At 41.6% G+C, this 17,172-nt stretch overlaps 1 long non-coding RNA gene across 1 annotated transcript in view; it reads left to right on the top strand.

Moving 5' to 3' along the window:
• Positions 1 to 17,172, top strand: part of LOC130282500 (uncharacterized) — a 32,450-nt gene that overhangs the window by 9,853 nt on the left and 5,425 nt on the right. The window contains exon 2 of the long non-coding RNA XR_008846424.1: positions 9,925 to 10,851. This is a non-coding gene — a long non-coding RNA (uncharacterized LOC130282500). The remainder of the gene's footprint in view (positions 1 to 9,924; positions 10,852 to 17,172) is intronic.

Here is a 17,172-nt window from a genome sequence, read left to right as displayed (position 1 = left end):
TTCTTCTCCTGAGATGACCGAGAACAAGCCAACAAGTTAACAATGGTTATACTCCAAAAAACACAATCCTTGGACAGAATGGACAAATTTTGCTGCTCCTACCACCAGACACCTTTTTGCTGCTGCCACCTGTTCTGGGCCTGGGCAAATTAATTTTGCCCACAGTGCTGGCACTGCCAACAACACGATTGCTGGAAGAGAACATGGCAGAGGTGCTCTTTCCTCTTTCACAAAAACCCTTCTGATCAGTCAATAGTGGCATCAAATAATTTCATTTCGACTTCTTTGTCTATAGCATTTGAAATTGTTTTTACACCATTGGTTAAAAACACTAAATAGTTCCTATTTGATATGGCACATTTTTTTTGACTAATGTTAAGGATATAGTGGTTTACACAAAAGGACATTTTATGCCAGTAACAATAGACATAGAAAGCCTGTATATGTCAGTTTAGCAGCAGAAGGGCATTCAGGCTGTTTGTGATTTGTTTACCGGCAGTACATACAGAGATTTACAAAAATTTCGGAATTGGTCTTGAACTATAATTACTTCCATTTTCAGGATGATTTCTATGTACACCAACATGGCTTGGCCTTTGGGACGAATGTGCCCTCCCATACACAAATTGTCAGTCTTTGAAGAACATTATTTTTATACCAATGTGCTATTAAGGCAGTATGCCAAAGTTTGGTATCGTTTTATAGATGCCATTTTTTATCGGATAGGCCACATATATTATTGCAATATTTTTTTTTTTTGCAATTGTTTTATAATGAAATCAATGGTGTATGGCCAAAATTGACACCTACTATGAGAGCAAGCCAAGATTCACCACACTTTCTAGATACAACAGTCAGCTAGGTCTTACATGGTTATTTGGTTACAGACCTTTATGTGAAAGCAAAATAGCATCCTACTTTATTTAAGTAACCATGCATATACCATATATTGGAAAAACTTAGCAACAGATGAAAGATTGTTTGAGTAAACACATATCCACTATCAAGTGTAAATATCTTCATAATTTTCATGAAAATGGCCTATCTATAGCACATCTCAATTGTCAGATCTTGAAACAAGTAGAATATCACAGAAGAGATGGTGACATAATGAGATTTTTTTTGTGTGAAATTTACGTTTTATATTTACTAACACAGTATAGTGGTTTTAATAAATAAGGACCAATACTATCAATGTTCCAAGTAAAATTAATAATATGGCACTCTCTTGTATACAGGGTGCTGGAGTAGGATCTCACTCCTCAATATATCCAATAGATAGACTCGGCACTCATGTGTAGTTAAGCAAGTGCAGATTTATTCCGCATATTCAGCAAACCAACAGATAATATGTATAACTTTTCGATCCACAAGAGGATCTTCATCAGATATTTGTAAGTTAGTCAAACATACAAACAATGAGACAAAATGACCAAAAATTTTCAAATAATAAAGCATATTTGCATGCATGCGCCACAGATAGGGTACATGGAAATAAGCAAGAAAAGCACCAAGTTGGGATATCTGTGCGAAAGACAGTCTGGTGACATAGATTCCTGTCCTCGGATGAGGCCCTAAAGGCAGCATATGGCCAAAGAGATGGCAGCTGTGCCATAAATAAAATAAACACATGGATATTAGGGCAATTGAATACTGTAGAAATAGGATATGTATAGTCCACTGTCATAAGGTTATAAGAACCGGTGGTATTATATAAGTAATATAAGGGTCATTACATATAAGTCTTATGCAGAGATGTCTATTGTATAACAACGTATTGCTTGTAGTCATATTGTATATTACAGTAAAGACATATACCCTTACATGTTACACAGTAGAATTGGTATTGAGTATAGTAATAGTATAGTGGACACATATATCAAGACACTGTCATTAGTAATCATATTACAAGATCCAATAATACAAAGTATAATACAGAAAACATGATGTCACAAGGAGAAGCAGCCACAACAAGTAGGGAATCTGAAGCAGTAACAGAGTTAACCCCTTAAGGACTCAGCCCTTTTTTGCAATTCTGACCACTCTCACTTTATGCATTAATAACTCTGAAATGCTTTTACCTTTTATTCTGATTCCGAGATAGTTTTTTTGGGACATATTCTACGTTAACATACTGGAAAATTTTTGTTGTTACTTGGTGAAAAATCCCATAATTTGATGACATTTTTAAAAATTTAGCATTTTTCTAACTTAGAAACTTTCTGCTTGTAAGGAAAATGGACATTCCAAATAAATTATATATTTTTTCACTAATACAATGGCCCTTATTTACTAAGAGTGGAGTGTAGGTTTCTTTGCGGGTTTTAATTCCCTACAATTTATTTTCCACAATACTTACTAAGGTTTCCCTACATTTTCCACTTAGTAAATATGTTGGGTTTTTGTGAAAATGTCGGGAACACACCCCTTTTAAGAGAGCACGCCCCCTTTCTCCAGCGGTCACGCCCCTTTTTTCGTGTTCTCTAAGCAAAATGGAGAGTTAGTTGGGTTGTTTTTCAATTCTTGCGCAAATTCTGTCGCAAAATCTGGCGCAGACAGAATTTCTGGCGCAATGCGACAGAATCTGGAGCACAACTTGACAAAACATGTCGGGTTTGCAATAGTAAATGAGGGCCAATATGTCTACTTTATGTTGGCATCATAAAGTTGACATTTTTTTTTACTTTTTAAAGACATTAGGGGGCTTCAAAGTATTGCGGCTAGGGGTGCAGTGAGTATTTATACCCCACTGGCATTTCACAGATCTTTAAAACAGTAACTGTTCCAAAAATCTGTCAGACACCTGTGGGGTTTAAATGCTCACTGCACCCCTTATTACGTTCCCTGAGGGGTGTAGTTTCCAAAATGGGGTCACATGTGGGGGGTTCTATTGTTCTGGCGCCATGGAGGCTTTGTGAACACATGTGGCCTTCAATTCTGGACACATTTTCTCTCCAAAAGCCCAATTGCGCTCCTTCTCTTCAGAGCATTGTAGTGCACCCCCAGAGCACTTTACATCCACATATGGGGTATTTATATACTCAGAATAAATGGTGATACACATTTTGGGGGGCTTGTTTCCCCATTTTCCCTTGTGATAATGAACATTTTTTAGTAACACCAGCATTTTTGTGAAAAAAAAAAGTTTTTCTTCATTTTCCCATCCAACTTTAATGAAAATTGTCAAACGCCTGCGGGATGTTAAGGCTCACTATACCCCATGTTACATTCCGTGAGGAATGTAGTTTCCAAAATGGTGTCACATGTGGGAATTTTTTTATTTTTTTTTGTTTATGTCAGAACCGCTGTAATATCAACCACCCCTGTGCAAATCCCCAATTTAGGCCTCAAATGTACACAGTGCGCTCTCACTCCTGAGCCTTGTGCATCCCCAGAGCATTTTACGCCCACATATGGGGTATTTTCATACTCAGGAGACATTGCGTTACAAATTTTGTGGGTCTTTTTTTCCTTTTATCTCTAGTGAAAACGTATGGTGCAACACCAGCATGTTAGTGTAATCTTTTTTTTTTTTACAATAACATGCAAGTGTAGACCCCAACTTTACCTTTTCATAAGGGGTAAAAGGAGAAAATTCCCCCCCAAAATATTTTAGGCAATTTCTCCCGAGTACGGAAATACTCCATTTGTGGCACTAAATTGTTGCCTTGAAATACAACATTGCTCCGAAGTGAAAAATCGTCATGCGCATTTGAGGCCTACATTAGGGATTTTCATGGGGACGGACCCGGATGGATGAATTACAATACGGCAGCCTTTCCCAGGGTGCCTCCAGCTGTTGCAAAACTCCCAGCCTGCCAGGACAGTCAATGGCTGCCCGGCAATACTGGGAGTTGTTGTTTTGCAACAGCTGGAGGCTCCGTTTTGGAAACAGTGATGCACCAGACGTTTTTCATTTTTGAAATTTTCATATTGGGGGAGTATATCTTATATGTAGTGTTTTACTTTTTATTTTGCGCTGGTATAGTGTAGTGTAGTGTTTTTAGGGTACATTCACACAGGTGGAGGTTTACAGCGAGAAACTCACTGTACAACCGCCTGTGTGAATGTACCCTGTACATTCAAATGGGGTGGGGGGGCAAACCACCAGCCGTTGCAAAACGACAACTCCCAGCATTCTCTTTCGCTGTAGTGCATGCTGGGGGTTGTAGTTATGCAACAGCTGGAGGTACACTGGTTGCAAAACACTGAGAGTTTGTTACGTAACTCAGTGTTTCACAACCAGTGTGCCTCCAGCTGTTGTAAAACTACAATTTCCAGCCTGTATGATCTATCAGTTCATGCTGGAAGTTGTGGTTTGCAACAGCTGGAGGCACACTGGTTGTGAAACACCAGTTAGGTAACAAACTCAGTGTTTTGCAACCAGTGTGCCTTCAGCTGTTGCAAAACTACAACTCTCAGCATCCACATACAGCCGAAGGGCATGCTGGGACTTGTAGTTATGCAACAGCTGGAGGCACACTACTGCAGCTCCCAGCATTCCCTTTGGCTGTCCGTGCATACTGGGGGTTGTAGTTATGCAACAGCTGGAGGCACAAAAATGTGCCTCCAGCTATTGTATAACTACAGCCTCCAGCATGCACAAACTACCAAAAGGGCATGACGGGAGTTGTAGTTGTGCCTTCTGCTGTTGCATAACAACAAGTCCCAGCATGCCCTTGGGTGCATGCTGGGAGTTGTTGCTTATTAATAGCAGGAGGCCAGCCTTACCTCCTGCTGCTGCGCAGTGAAGATCTGCCTGCCTTTGCTGCTGCCTCCGATGCTGGGGCCCTGATCCCGCCCCCGATGACAGGGATCAGGGGCACCAGCCTCAAGTGAGGGCTTCCAGCACCCGCTCTCTCCCTCCGAAACAGGGCGGAGCGGGTGCCGTTAGGGACAAACCCACAGTAGGCATCCTGATTCGTCAGCTGATAACCAGCCGATAACCAGCAGGCATCCTGATTCGTCGGCCGAAGAATCAGGATAATCGTGAGGCGGCACCAGTGCCACATCACTCCTGCTGCTAAGGGATGATAGATGCCATCTCGAACGGCACCTATCATCCTTTTTTTCCGAGTCACCAGGACCCGATTGACCCGGAATTGCCACAAATCGCAGATCTGAATTGATTGGCGATTTGCGTCTCAGGACCCCCCCAGGCGTTGTCACGGGATGCCTGCTGAAGGATTTTAGCAGGCATCCTGGTTCCCGCTCGGTGAGCAGCGGGGACCGGAAATGCTCAGGGCGTACAGGTATGCCATGAGTCCTTAAGGATTAGGGTTGCAGGGCGTATGCATACGCCCTGCGTCCCCAAGAGGTTGAGGCAAATGGCATGACATGAGTTAAGGCAAATGATCTAAAGTATAAAAAACAGCATAATTATACTTACCTAGGATTGCTCCAGAGGCTGGTGCAATCTTAGGTAAGTGAGTGGCGAGAATGAGTGGCGAGAGTAGGGAGGGTCCGTCTATTAAGAGTGCCCCGGCCAGATGCGACAGGGACCCACTTCTGGTATGCCGCTGCCTTAAGAGCCTCATCCGAGGACAGGAATCTATGTCACCAGACTGTCTTGCGCATAGATATTCCAACTTGTTGCTTTTCTCGCTTATTTCCATGTACCCCAGATTCCTGGCCATCTGTGGCACATGCATGCAAATATGCTTTATTATTTGATTATTTTTGGTCATTTTGTCTCATTGTTTGTATGTTTGACTAACTTACAGATATCTGATGAAGAGCCTCTTATGGGTCGAAACGTCATACTTATTATCTGTTAGTTTGCTGAATATGCGGAATAAATCTACACTTGCTTAACTACACATGATTGCCGAGTTTATCTATCGGATATATTGAGGAGTGGGATCCTACACACAGGGTCGGCCTTAGGTGTTCAGGCGCCCTGTGTGAGCTAACCTTGTGGCACCCCCCTATTACCCCATAAACATACACAAAGAGGAAAAAAATATTTTAATATTTAATCATTCCCCTGCCCCCTTAATCAGTCCCATGTCCCCCTTAATCAGATGCAGTATAGTTCCCCCACATTAGGTGCAGTATAGTTCCCCCACATTAGGTGCAGTATAGTTCCCCCACGTTAGGTGCTATATAGTTCCCCACATTAGGTGCCATATAGTTCCCCCACATTAGGTGCAGTATAGTTCCCCCACATTAGGTGCCATATAGTTCCCCACATTAGGTGCATTATAGTTCCCCACACTAGGTGCAGTATAGTTCCCCCACATTAGGGGCAGTACAGTTCCCCCACATTAGGTGCAGTACAGTTCCCCACATTAGGTGCAGTACAGTTCCCCACATTAGGTGCAGTATAGTTCCCCACATTAGGTGCAGTATAGTTCTCCACATTAGGTGCAGTATAGTTCCCCACATTAGGTGCAGTATAGTTCTCCACATTAGGTGCAGTATAGTCCCCCACATTAGGTGCAGTATAGTTCTCCACATTAGGTGCAGTATAGTCCTCCACATTAGGTGCAGTACAGTTCCCCCACATTAGGTGCAGTATGTTCCCCCACATTAGGTGCAGTATAGTTCTCCACATTAGGTGCAGTATAGTTTCCCACATTAGGTGCAGTATAGTTCCCCACATTAGGTGCAGTATAGTTCCCCACATGATTGCCGAGTTTATCTATCGGATATATTGAGGAGTGGGATCCTACACACAGGGTCGGCCTTAGGTGTTCAGGCGCCCTGTGTGAGCTAACCTTGTGGCGCCCCCCTATTATCCCATAAACATACACAAAGAGGAAAAAAATCTTTGTAACAAATAATATTTTTTAATATTTAATCATTCCCCTGCCCCCTTAATCAGTCCCATATCCCCCTTAATCAGATGCAGTATAGTTCCCCCACATTAGGTGCAGTATAGTTCCCCCACATTAGGTGCAGTATAGTTCCCCCACGTTAGGTGCTATATAGTTCCCCACATTAGGTGTCATATAGTTCCCCCACATTAGGTGCAGTATAGTTCCCCCACATTAGGTGCCATATAGTTCCCCACATTAGGTGCCATATAGTTCCCCCACATTAGGTGCATTATAGTTCCCCCACATTAGGTGCAGTATAGTTCCCCCACATTAGGGGCAGTACAGTTCCCCCACATTAGGTGCAGTACAGTTCCCCACATTAGATGCAGTACAGCTCCCCACATTAGGTGCAGTATAGTTCCCCACATTAGGTGCAGTATAGTTCTCCACATTAGGTGCAGTATAGTTCCCCACATTAGGTGCTGTATAGTCCCCCACATTAGGTGCAGTATAGTTCTCCACATTAGGGGCAGTATAGTCCTCCACATTAGGTGCAGTATAGTTCCTCCACATTAGGTGCAGTACAGTTCCCCCACATTAGGTGCAGTATGTTCCCCCACATTAGGTGCAGTATAGTTCTCCACATTAGGTGCAGTATAGTTTCCCACATTAGGTGCAGTATAGTTCCCCACATTAGGTGCAGTATAGTTCCCCACATTAGGTGCAGTATAGTTCCCCACATTAGGTGCAGTATAGCTCCCCACATTAGGTGCAGTATAGTTCCCAACATTAGGTGCAGTATAGTTCTCCACATTAGGTACAGTACAGTCTGGTCAATGGAGGAGACATCAACAGAGCAAAGTGGCAACCACATCCCAGGTAAGAAGAAACCAGCCACATCCCACGTAGTTGTTAACATGTCCTCTAGAAATCTGGATCCAGCTTAGATTAAAGTCCTGCAGAAAGGGTTATCCTTTTGTCCCTCACAGCCATATGACCTCTTCCAGCTGGATCTAGACCTACAAAAAATATCGGTTAAAAGCATTTTTTGACAAACACACATTTGAGGACAGATTGACACATCCTTGCCCCATTAATTTAAAGGACCTTGGCCTTATGATCCTGAGTAGATTCACTCCACCTAGACGTTTACCCACATTAGAAACATTTGTTAACCTGGTCAAGACTCTCTAAATTCAGGGTGGATATTGAGAAAGGTCATTTTCACTTTCGCAATAATCTCAGTACCACAGACTTCCAAGCACTACAATCCCTTAGAAATGACGACACAATCATTATCAAACCTGCAGATAAAGGGGGTGCACTTGTAATTCAAGACAAACAAGATTATATCTCAGAAATTATGTCACAACTATCCGACCGGAATGTATATAGAATGTTGGTCAGGGATCCTACCAGCCGTATCACTGAGACACTTACAAACACTATTGACAGATTTTTGGAATCTGGTGTGATCAACTCCATAACCAAAGAATTTCTCATTCATTAATAAAAATCCCATCATTCCAGTTCTGTGTACTTTACCAAAAATTCACAAGAATCAACACAAACCACCTGGCAGGCCTATAGTTGCATCAACCAACTCCATCCCATCCCCATTATCCATCTGTCTTGAAAAAAGTTATTACCCCTTTAGTTAGAAACACAACATCATTTGGACACTCATCTTTTGGACACAAGCACATTTCTCGAACTCATCAGAAACATCCACCAGGTACCCCTTAACACTCTGCTTGTCACTTTTGATGTCAACAGTCTTTATTCATCCATCAAACATGACAAGGGTCTTTCTGCCATAACTTGATTACTACACAAATGCAGTTCTCTCTTGGAAATCATACTACACAATAATTATTTTATATTCCAGGATACATTTTGCCAACAGACACAAGGAAGCGCTATGGGGTCGAACGTAGCCCCTCCCTATGCAAATACGTACATGGCCGATTTTTAAGATCGTTTCATCTATACTAACCCCATTTTTTGTAAGCATGCCAAGATTTGGAAACGTTACATCGATTACATTTTTGTATGTGGGAGGGGCCTGTCGACTCCTTACAGGAACTCCATGAGTACATCAATAACATATGGCCCGAACTTCAGTTTACCATCCCTACAGCAAGACATCAGTCAGTTTTTTGGACACTACAGTACACATTGACAACCTTGGCTACCTATCCACTGATCTCTACACCAAACCCACTGACCGGAAGAATCTTCTCCACTTCAGTAGTTATCATTCTAAAGCCACACTCAAATCTCTACCGATCTCTCAAAATGAGAATTGTCACTGACGAGACCAACAGATCTAAGAGATTAGAAGAGACGTCTAACAAATTCCGGGAATGGGGACATCCAGAGCACATCCTCAAATCCTGCTCTAGAGAAAGGGAAAACACACCTAAGAGATCCAACTCCAATCGCATCACATTTTTGCATTCCTTTCACCCATACGCCTATAGGGTTCAGGGAATTTTCCGGAAACACTGGTCCTTACTCTATAGAGCCCACCCAAATGTATCTGAGTTCAAAGAACCCTTCTTACGATGCTTTAAAAGGCCCCCCAACCTCTGAGACAAACTTGTGAAAGCAGATATTGGTGGCTCCCGCAATCCCATACAATTCACCTTTGGTACCCCCAAAAAAGGCACTTTCCTATGTCTCCTTTGTGTTCAGTACAATAGTATCACGAAAGGTAATAAAGTATATCTGCCACTTACAGGTAAATCATATCTCATAAAAGGTTTTTTCACATGTGACTTGTCCTATGTGGTCTACACAATCAAATGCCCATGCGGTCTCGGATATGTTGGAGAAACCACACAGCATGTCCGGGACTGCATCTCTCAACACAAGTCCACGATCAGAAGAAAAAAACATGCTACTACCAATTCCCAATCATTTCATCACAGCAGGACATTCCAATTCACAATTACACTTTCAAGTGTTAGAACAAGTTCCAGAACCCAGGAGAGGGGGTGACAGAATTAATATCCTTTAAAAACAAGAAGCCTTCTGGATACACACCCTCCAAACATTAGAACCCCATGGCCTGAACAGAGAATGAAGATCACACATATGACATAGTTTCCATTATTGTATTTCTTTATACCTTTCTAACACGTTTTTCTTCTGTTCCTAGGTTACTTTATTTGCTGTGGAGGCCATCACCAACTAGTTAGATCACCATATCCATTATACGTATTCTTTATTTGTTTTCCTCTTGCCTTCCCTGTTGTTTCTATCCTCTTCTCTCCTTCTCTCCCCCTTTTTCCCCCCTGTTCATCCCCCCCATCTATTTGTTCTCCCAGTCTTCTATTTACCTCACCCTGCTTTCACATCCATCCCATTACTATTCTCTCATTCATTTATAGACCCCATATTTCATTACTAGACCCCATATTCTATATTTCATGGTTCAATACAATAGTACAGTAATATTTATCTACTCACCATGTTATACCTATTGCCCTAATCCTTAGACCAGCTAACTTTATATATGGCACATTCATCCCTATATATTCCAATATATTGCCCCTTTCTCAAATTCCAATACCAGTTAGCTCCACACACATGCTCTTCCTTCCCCACTCATTTCCATATACTGCCCATGCAACATATTCTGCTATATGCTACCCAGCTTCTGATTTTGCTTCCTTAAATCTTTCTTATATTTCTCTTCTTATTTTCTAATATCCATCCATATTCTCATATTCATCATTTTCTTTTTGCTCTATATATTCCTCTTTCTCTGTTATACATTCTCATTCTCTTTAGTCCCTTATGCATTTCCTATCTACCCATGTGACATCCCCTGGAGCGCAAGTTTGGGTTCCACTGGATTCTGACACTTGCGCACGCGCATTATGCGCTCTCTCTCTGGCCCACTCCGAATGAAGAGCGCGGCATACCGGAAGTGGGTCCCCGTCACATCCGTCCAGGATGCTCTTAATAAACGGAATCTTCCTACTCTCACCACTCACATTGCGATCATTGAACGCAGCACAGACCTCCCTTTCTTCACAACGTTAGGCCGTTCTTCCTGCAACAGCCTCCGCAGCAATCCTAGGTAAGTATAATTATGCTGTTTTTATGCTTCAGACCTCGTATACTTATGTCATTTGCCTTAACTCTGATGCTACTTCAGATTCCCTACTTGTTGTGGCTGGTTCTCCTTGGGACATCATGTTTTCTGTATTCTACTTTGTATTATTGGATCTTGTAATATGATTATTAATGACAGTGTCTTGATATATGTGTCCACTATACTATTACTATACCCAATACCGATTCTACTGTGTAACATGTAAGGGTATATGTCTTTACTCTAATATACAATATGACTACAAGCAATACGCTGTGATACAATAGACATCTCTGCATCAGTCTTATATGTAATGACCCTTATATTACTGTTTCCCTAATACCATTGGTTCTTATAACCTTATGACAGTGGACTATACATATCCTATTTCTACAGTATTCAATTGCTCTAATATCCATGTGTTATACACCCTGTACTAAGCACAATTGTATATTGTTTATTTTATTTATGGCATAGCTGCCTTCTCTTTGGCCATATGCTACCTTAAGGGCCTCATCCGAGGACAGGAATCTATATCACCAGACTGTCTTGCAGACAGATATCCCAACTTGGTGCTTTTCTCGCTCCTTTCCATGTACCCCAGATTCCTGGCCACCTGTGGCACATACATGCGAATATGCTTTATTATTTGATTATTTTTGGTCATTTTGTAATTTTGTTTGTATGTTTGACTAACTTACAAATATCTGATGAAGATCCTCTTGTGGATCAAAAAGTTATACTTATTATCTGTTGGATTGCTGAATATGCGGAATAAATGTACACTTGCTTAACTACACATGATTGCCGAGTTTATCTATAGGATATATTGAGGAGTGGGATCCTACACAAGCATCCTGTATACAAGAGAGTGCTATATTATTAATTTTACTTGGATATTCCCTATATGTGCAACTCCTGAGGTATGAATAGTAATACCCTTTGCTTTAGCGCCAAAGACATGGCAGATATACTATCTAAAACCACATTATCAAGCGACTTTCTATCTATCTCAGCACATGAATACAGAACATGTGATTTTGAACAGGAGACCAGACAACTCACAAATTTAGAACTCCCCTGTGTGACACTCACAGAGTACCTCCGGGTACAACGGATACTAAAAGGTTTAAGAGTTCGTCTTCACCCAACCATGTTCCATGATAACACAGAATACTGTGAGATTTTTTAAAGGAGTGCCGAGTCTATCTAATGTACTATCAATGTTACGTCATCAAAACAGAAATTGACTGTATGTTTTGTGGACATAACACCATTTTTCTGTTTTGTTACTCTACTTTCTTTTATTTGTAATCAGCTGCTGAGAAAGGCTCAGACGAGCTGCAACACGTTCACCACTGCTAGCTGAAGAAAGCATACTAAAATACATTACCATGTCCCGTGAGCTTTTCCTTTTCCACATTGATTCTGCTTATATCCCATGAGCAAGGGACCCTGAGGCTGAAGTGCAGACGGCTTCCTTCATGTTCTTTCTTCTTCTCCACCCTTGTCCAATCATTCTTTTACTAGACATCTTTTTTGTTAGTGACTTTTTTGTTATTGGGATGATTCGTCACCAGCTAGTCAAGTGGCGGAAAAACTGCAAAACAAATTTTACTCTCCCTCAGGAAGAAAGTGGCACACAAAGGCCAGTCAAGTTTCATTCTCTTCTTACTAAGAACTAGTAGTTTCTTCTTACTAACATACATTTGGAATATTTGTAAGAAGTAGGAGCCCCTACAACTGTCCAATGAAATGCTAGTTGATCTTGTAAATGTAATTTTTAACTCTATGGTATGTATATCATTAAGATTTTCAGTATGGTAGAAATATGTTAAATATGTCAAAAAGTAGACATTTTATGGGAGCTAAACAAAACCTGAATTAATTTGAATTTAGGTACCAAAAGGGCAACTTTATATATTTATGTAAATTAAGCAAGACAAACCATTTCACATTATAGAATATTAAAATTCCTTCCCACAATTCTATGTTCAGATATATTTGGCTGCTAGTCTTTACTATTATGGCTCCTGTCCCACAGCCTAGCATCCGGAATACACTCCTGTGTCATCCTCAAGACTTCCAGAGAGATGTACTTAGCAACTGAAAATATGGCTTAAATAAAAGAAAATGTTATTAGATTTATTAAATCACAGATGGAGGCAGGATTAAATCCGCCACACAGGTTAAAGCCTTTGAAGTGAGAAGCCTGGTGCTGAAAAATGAGAATAGAACTGCCAATTCAAATCCATTTGTTTTCCTGGAGTGGCTGTCTTGTCTTGAGTAACTAAACCTTAATAAGAAACCAGAAACAAAATCTATTTTCTTAAGTTTTGAAATTCCCTATGAAAAAAGGATATAACATAGCTCATGAATTTAAAATGAAAATAGCATTAGGCTGTATTCACACAATATTCTGACCTTCTTATGCACAGATACAATTTAAAAAGCTCAAATCGCCTGAAATCGTATCTGTGCATGGATAGGTACGGACAGATACAGAGCCATTAACTATTATCGGGCTGCAGACCCAATCGTAGTCAGCTAGTGACTATGAGGTCTGCCATCGTGGTCTGCCGCGATTTTCAGTCCGAGTCAAAATTCGGATCCCCTGAGAAAATGACCAGATTGTAATCACTAGCTGACTACAATCGGGTCCGCAGCCCCATAATAGTTCATGGCTCTGTATCTGTCCATACCTATCCATGCACAGATACGATTTCAGGCGATTTAAGCTTTCGAAATCGGATCTGTGCATCGGAAGGTCAGATCGTGGTGTGAATGCAGCCTTATCTATTGCAGTTTTGAATTAAAACATGGAAGCTTTCCAGTCTGTCTGCATATTTTCTACTGGTAAGACTGTACAGAACTATCTTATAAAGTTTAATTTATTATCCAAATATTGCCCTAGAATGCATACCTCCAATACATTTGGCTTAAGACAGTGCCTTATGTTCTTTTATTTTGTACAGTAGGTTTTCCAACTCTGTAAACTTTATCTAAGGATGGTAAAGATATGTGTTCTGTAGATGCTCCTTTTTAGTGCATGTAAAGGGGTTATTCTTCTTATTCAGGCCTCATTTCTTTGAAAGACCACTTCCTGTTTGTCTTCACTTTGGGATGGGTTTTAAAACTTGGCTCCATTGACTTCAATGGAACTGAGCTGCAGAAACACACCCAAACTAGAGAAAGACAGGGAGTGGTCTTTGAAAGACATTATCTATTTTTTTTTTATTTATTCCTGGATAACCCCTTTAATAGAGGGTTATAAATTGTATCTTGTGCAAATGATACATGGAACAATACAACAAAAGTCCTTATGGAAAGAATACAATTAACTTTCTATACATTGGAACAGCCCTTTTCCCTATACGCATGACACCCAGATCATAGAATGGTCATAAAAGAATACAGGCTCAATACCTTCCCCTGGTGAGCTATCCAAATGGGAGTGGGGGATTAAAATCTAACCCAGCCCATGATAAGACTTGTGTGCAGTATAGTCCCTGGTGAAAGGATTGAGGGCCCTTCGTGCATTTGAACCCTATATTGACTCACTCCATCCACATCACCCACCAAGAGTCAATTTATCTGAGGACATGTCCAGAGAGGTATCCATGGGGCAATTGTCATCCCCACATGCAAAGGACTCCAGGTTAAAAAAAGGTGCACCTAAAAATTTCCGCCTGACTCTGGCTGAAAAAATAAATGTTAGCAATGACAAATAGCTTTTTGGAATGACAGTTTAAGAATAAGAAATCGGCCCCAGGGTTCGAACATCATGGACAATGTGGGGGAAATGCCTACGAATAACTGTCGACTTTTTAAATTTAATAATCCGCAACTGAACTCTAATATCATGTAGAGTATTAGTGAATACAGCAGGAGGGCATCCAGCAGGGCCATTTTAGCCATTTACTTAAAAAAAAAAAAAAAGATCAATAAGTGCACAAAATATATGGATTTTATCAGTGATCTAGTAAATATCTTACTCACGGCCAAATCATTATCAGAATGTATACACCAAAGTAAATCAAATGGATCCATATCAGTTTCAAGTACTTCATACTTCTGCTTTATTTGGCATTTCCTTCAAGCTTATATCACCATTGAAATTAACTTAAGTTCCTACCCTCACTAGGGAGGTGTTTTTAGCCCTGGCATGCCATATGCATACCATGTAAGGTATCCTTTTTCTATAGATCCTGGCGGGCTCCAAGACCTTTGTCCAGGACAGGAAATCTTCTTACATGGTGGGAGGGGGTGAGAAAGGAGCAGAGTAGCATGTGGGATGGGGCTTTGTCAAATAGTAATTTTATGCTGCATACATATTGTGATGATTCGCTCTTGCAAATAGGTGCGGTTCCAGAGTAGAGGCAAGGAAACAGTACTTTAAAATGAAAGTTCAGTGTTTTATTCACTCTTGGCATACAGCAAACAGTCTTTAAATGCAGAACCAAGGAAAACATATGAAAAGTCCACCTGTATTCCTTAGGTGTTTGTTCACATCGTAATCCATGCCATGTGGCATCAAGCAAGTCTTTTCCAGGTCTCCAGGCAGACTGTTCACCAGCTTCCAACCTTGGAGCAAACACAGGGAAGAACTCCATATTCAGCTCTCTCTGGGAATGTGAGCTGTAACTAGCAAATCCCCCTCAGCTGGTGAAACAGTCCTGGATTGTGGGAATGACCCCCACCCTGCACTTGATCATTCCCAGTAAGAGCCGTCCCGGATTTGCCTTCCAGCCATACTAAGGCCACAGTGTCAGACTGCATGCCAGCACAGACACTGAATAATACTGTCTCTTACTTCACCAAAGCCAGGAGCCTTGGTGACACATATCGCCCATCCACCACAATGCCTTTCACCTTATCACATACCCCCCCCCCTTTGTTCAAGCCCAAGGGGGTGAAAACCTGTGCAACAGTGGACTCGCGATTGGGCATCAGTGTTGCCTAGCAAACGACCCGCTCTGTGGTCAACCTAGAACTTGAAATTCTGTAGTGACAGAAACCACCTGGTGACCCTGGCATTTTTGTCCTTGGCCTGGCACATCCACTTAAGGGGGAAATAAAGCATCACAAGATGAAGCTTCCTGCCCAACAGATAATAGCGGAGAGTCGAGTGCCCACTTAATGGCCAGGCACTCTCCAGTATACTATACCTGGTCTCTGCCGGGTCAGTTTTCGGCTAAGAAAGACAACAGGATTCTCTTCCCCGTTGACTTCCTAGGAGAGTACAGCACCGAGACCTACCTCAGAAGCATCGGTCTGTACCACAAATTCCCTTTCGAAGTTGGGAAAATGTCTGCTCTGCCTGTTCATTCCAACGGACCATGACGGACTTGTGTCCCTTCAGGAGGTCTGATAAGAGCGTAGCCACTGTAGCAAAATGGGGGATTGATCTCATATACAGTATTAATCCACCATTCCTAGGAATGACTTCACCTGTCGGATCCAGTTTAGGATAGCCTCTATTTTGTTTTCCTGGGGTTTGACAACTCCATGCCCAATGACGTACCCCAGGTATTTGGTCTCTTACAATCCTATGGCACACTTTTTGGGGTTAGCAGTTAACCCAGCCTTCCTAAGGGAGTCTACCACTGCCTGTACTTTAGAAAGGTGACTGTACTGTGAATGATGATATCATCCAGATAAGCTGAGGCATACCGAAGATGTAGCCGCAGTACAATATTCATTAACCTTTGAAATGTAGCAGGAGCACCATGAAAACCAAAGGGTAACACCTTATACTGAAACAAACCTTCTGGTGTGACAAAGGCTGTTTTCTCTTTGGCAGCCTCCGTCAAGGGCACCTGCAAGTACCCTTTGGTGAGGTCCAAAACAGAAAACTACCGAGCCTGTCCTAGCTTTTCAATAAGCTCGTCAACTCGGGGCATGGGATATGCATCAAACTTGGACACCTCATTAAGTTTGCGGAAATTGTTAAAGAACCGCAAAGTCCCATTTGGCTTGGGTATTAGGACAATCGTACTGCCCCACTCACTCTTTGATTCCTCAATGACATCCAGTTTCAACATCTGCTGTACTTCTTCCGAGATAGCTTGTCGCCGTGACTCAGGTACCCGGTATGGTTTCAACCGTATTTTTACCTGGAGTTCAGTGACAATGTCAATGGCGGATGACAGAAGTACATCCAGGAAGGTCTGAGAACACATCGGTGTTCCTACTGACAAACTCCCTGGCCTTCTGAGTCTGTGCAGAGGAAAGGCTGTCAGCAATTTTCACTGTGGCAACTGTTTCCCTTGCACCAGACTGAGGGATGGGAAATCCCACCCCTAA

This window comes from Hyla sarda, chromosome 7, assembly GCF_029499605.1.
Source record: "Hyla sarda isolate aHylSar1 chromosome 7, aHylSar1.hap1, whole genome shotgun sequence".
Lineage (NCBI taxonomy): Eukaryota > Metazoa > Chordata > Amphibia > Anura > Hylidae > Hyla > Hyla sarda.
This window is presented reverse-complemented; position numbering and strand designations above follow the sequence as displayed.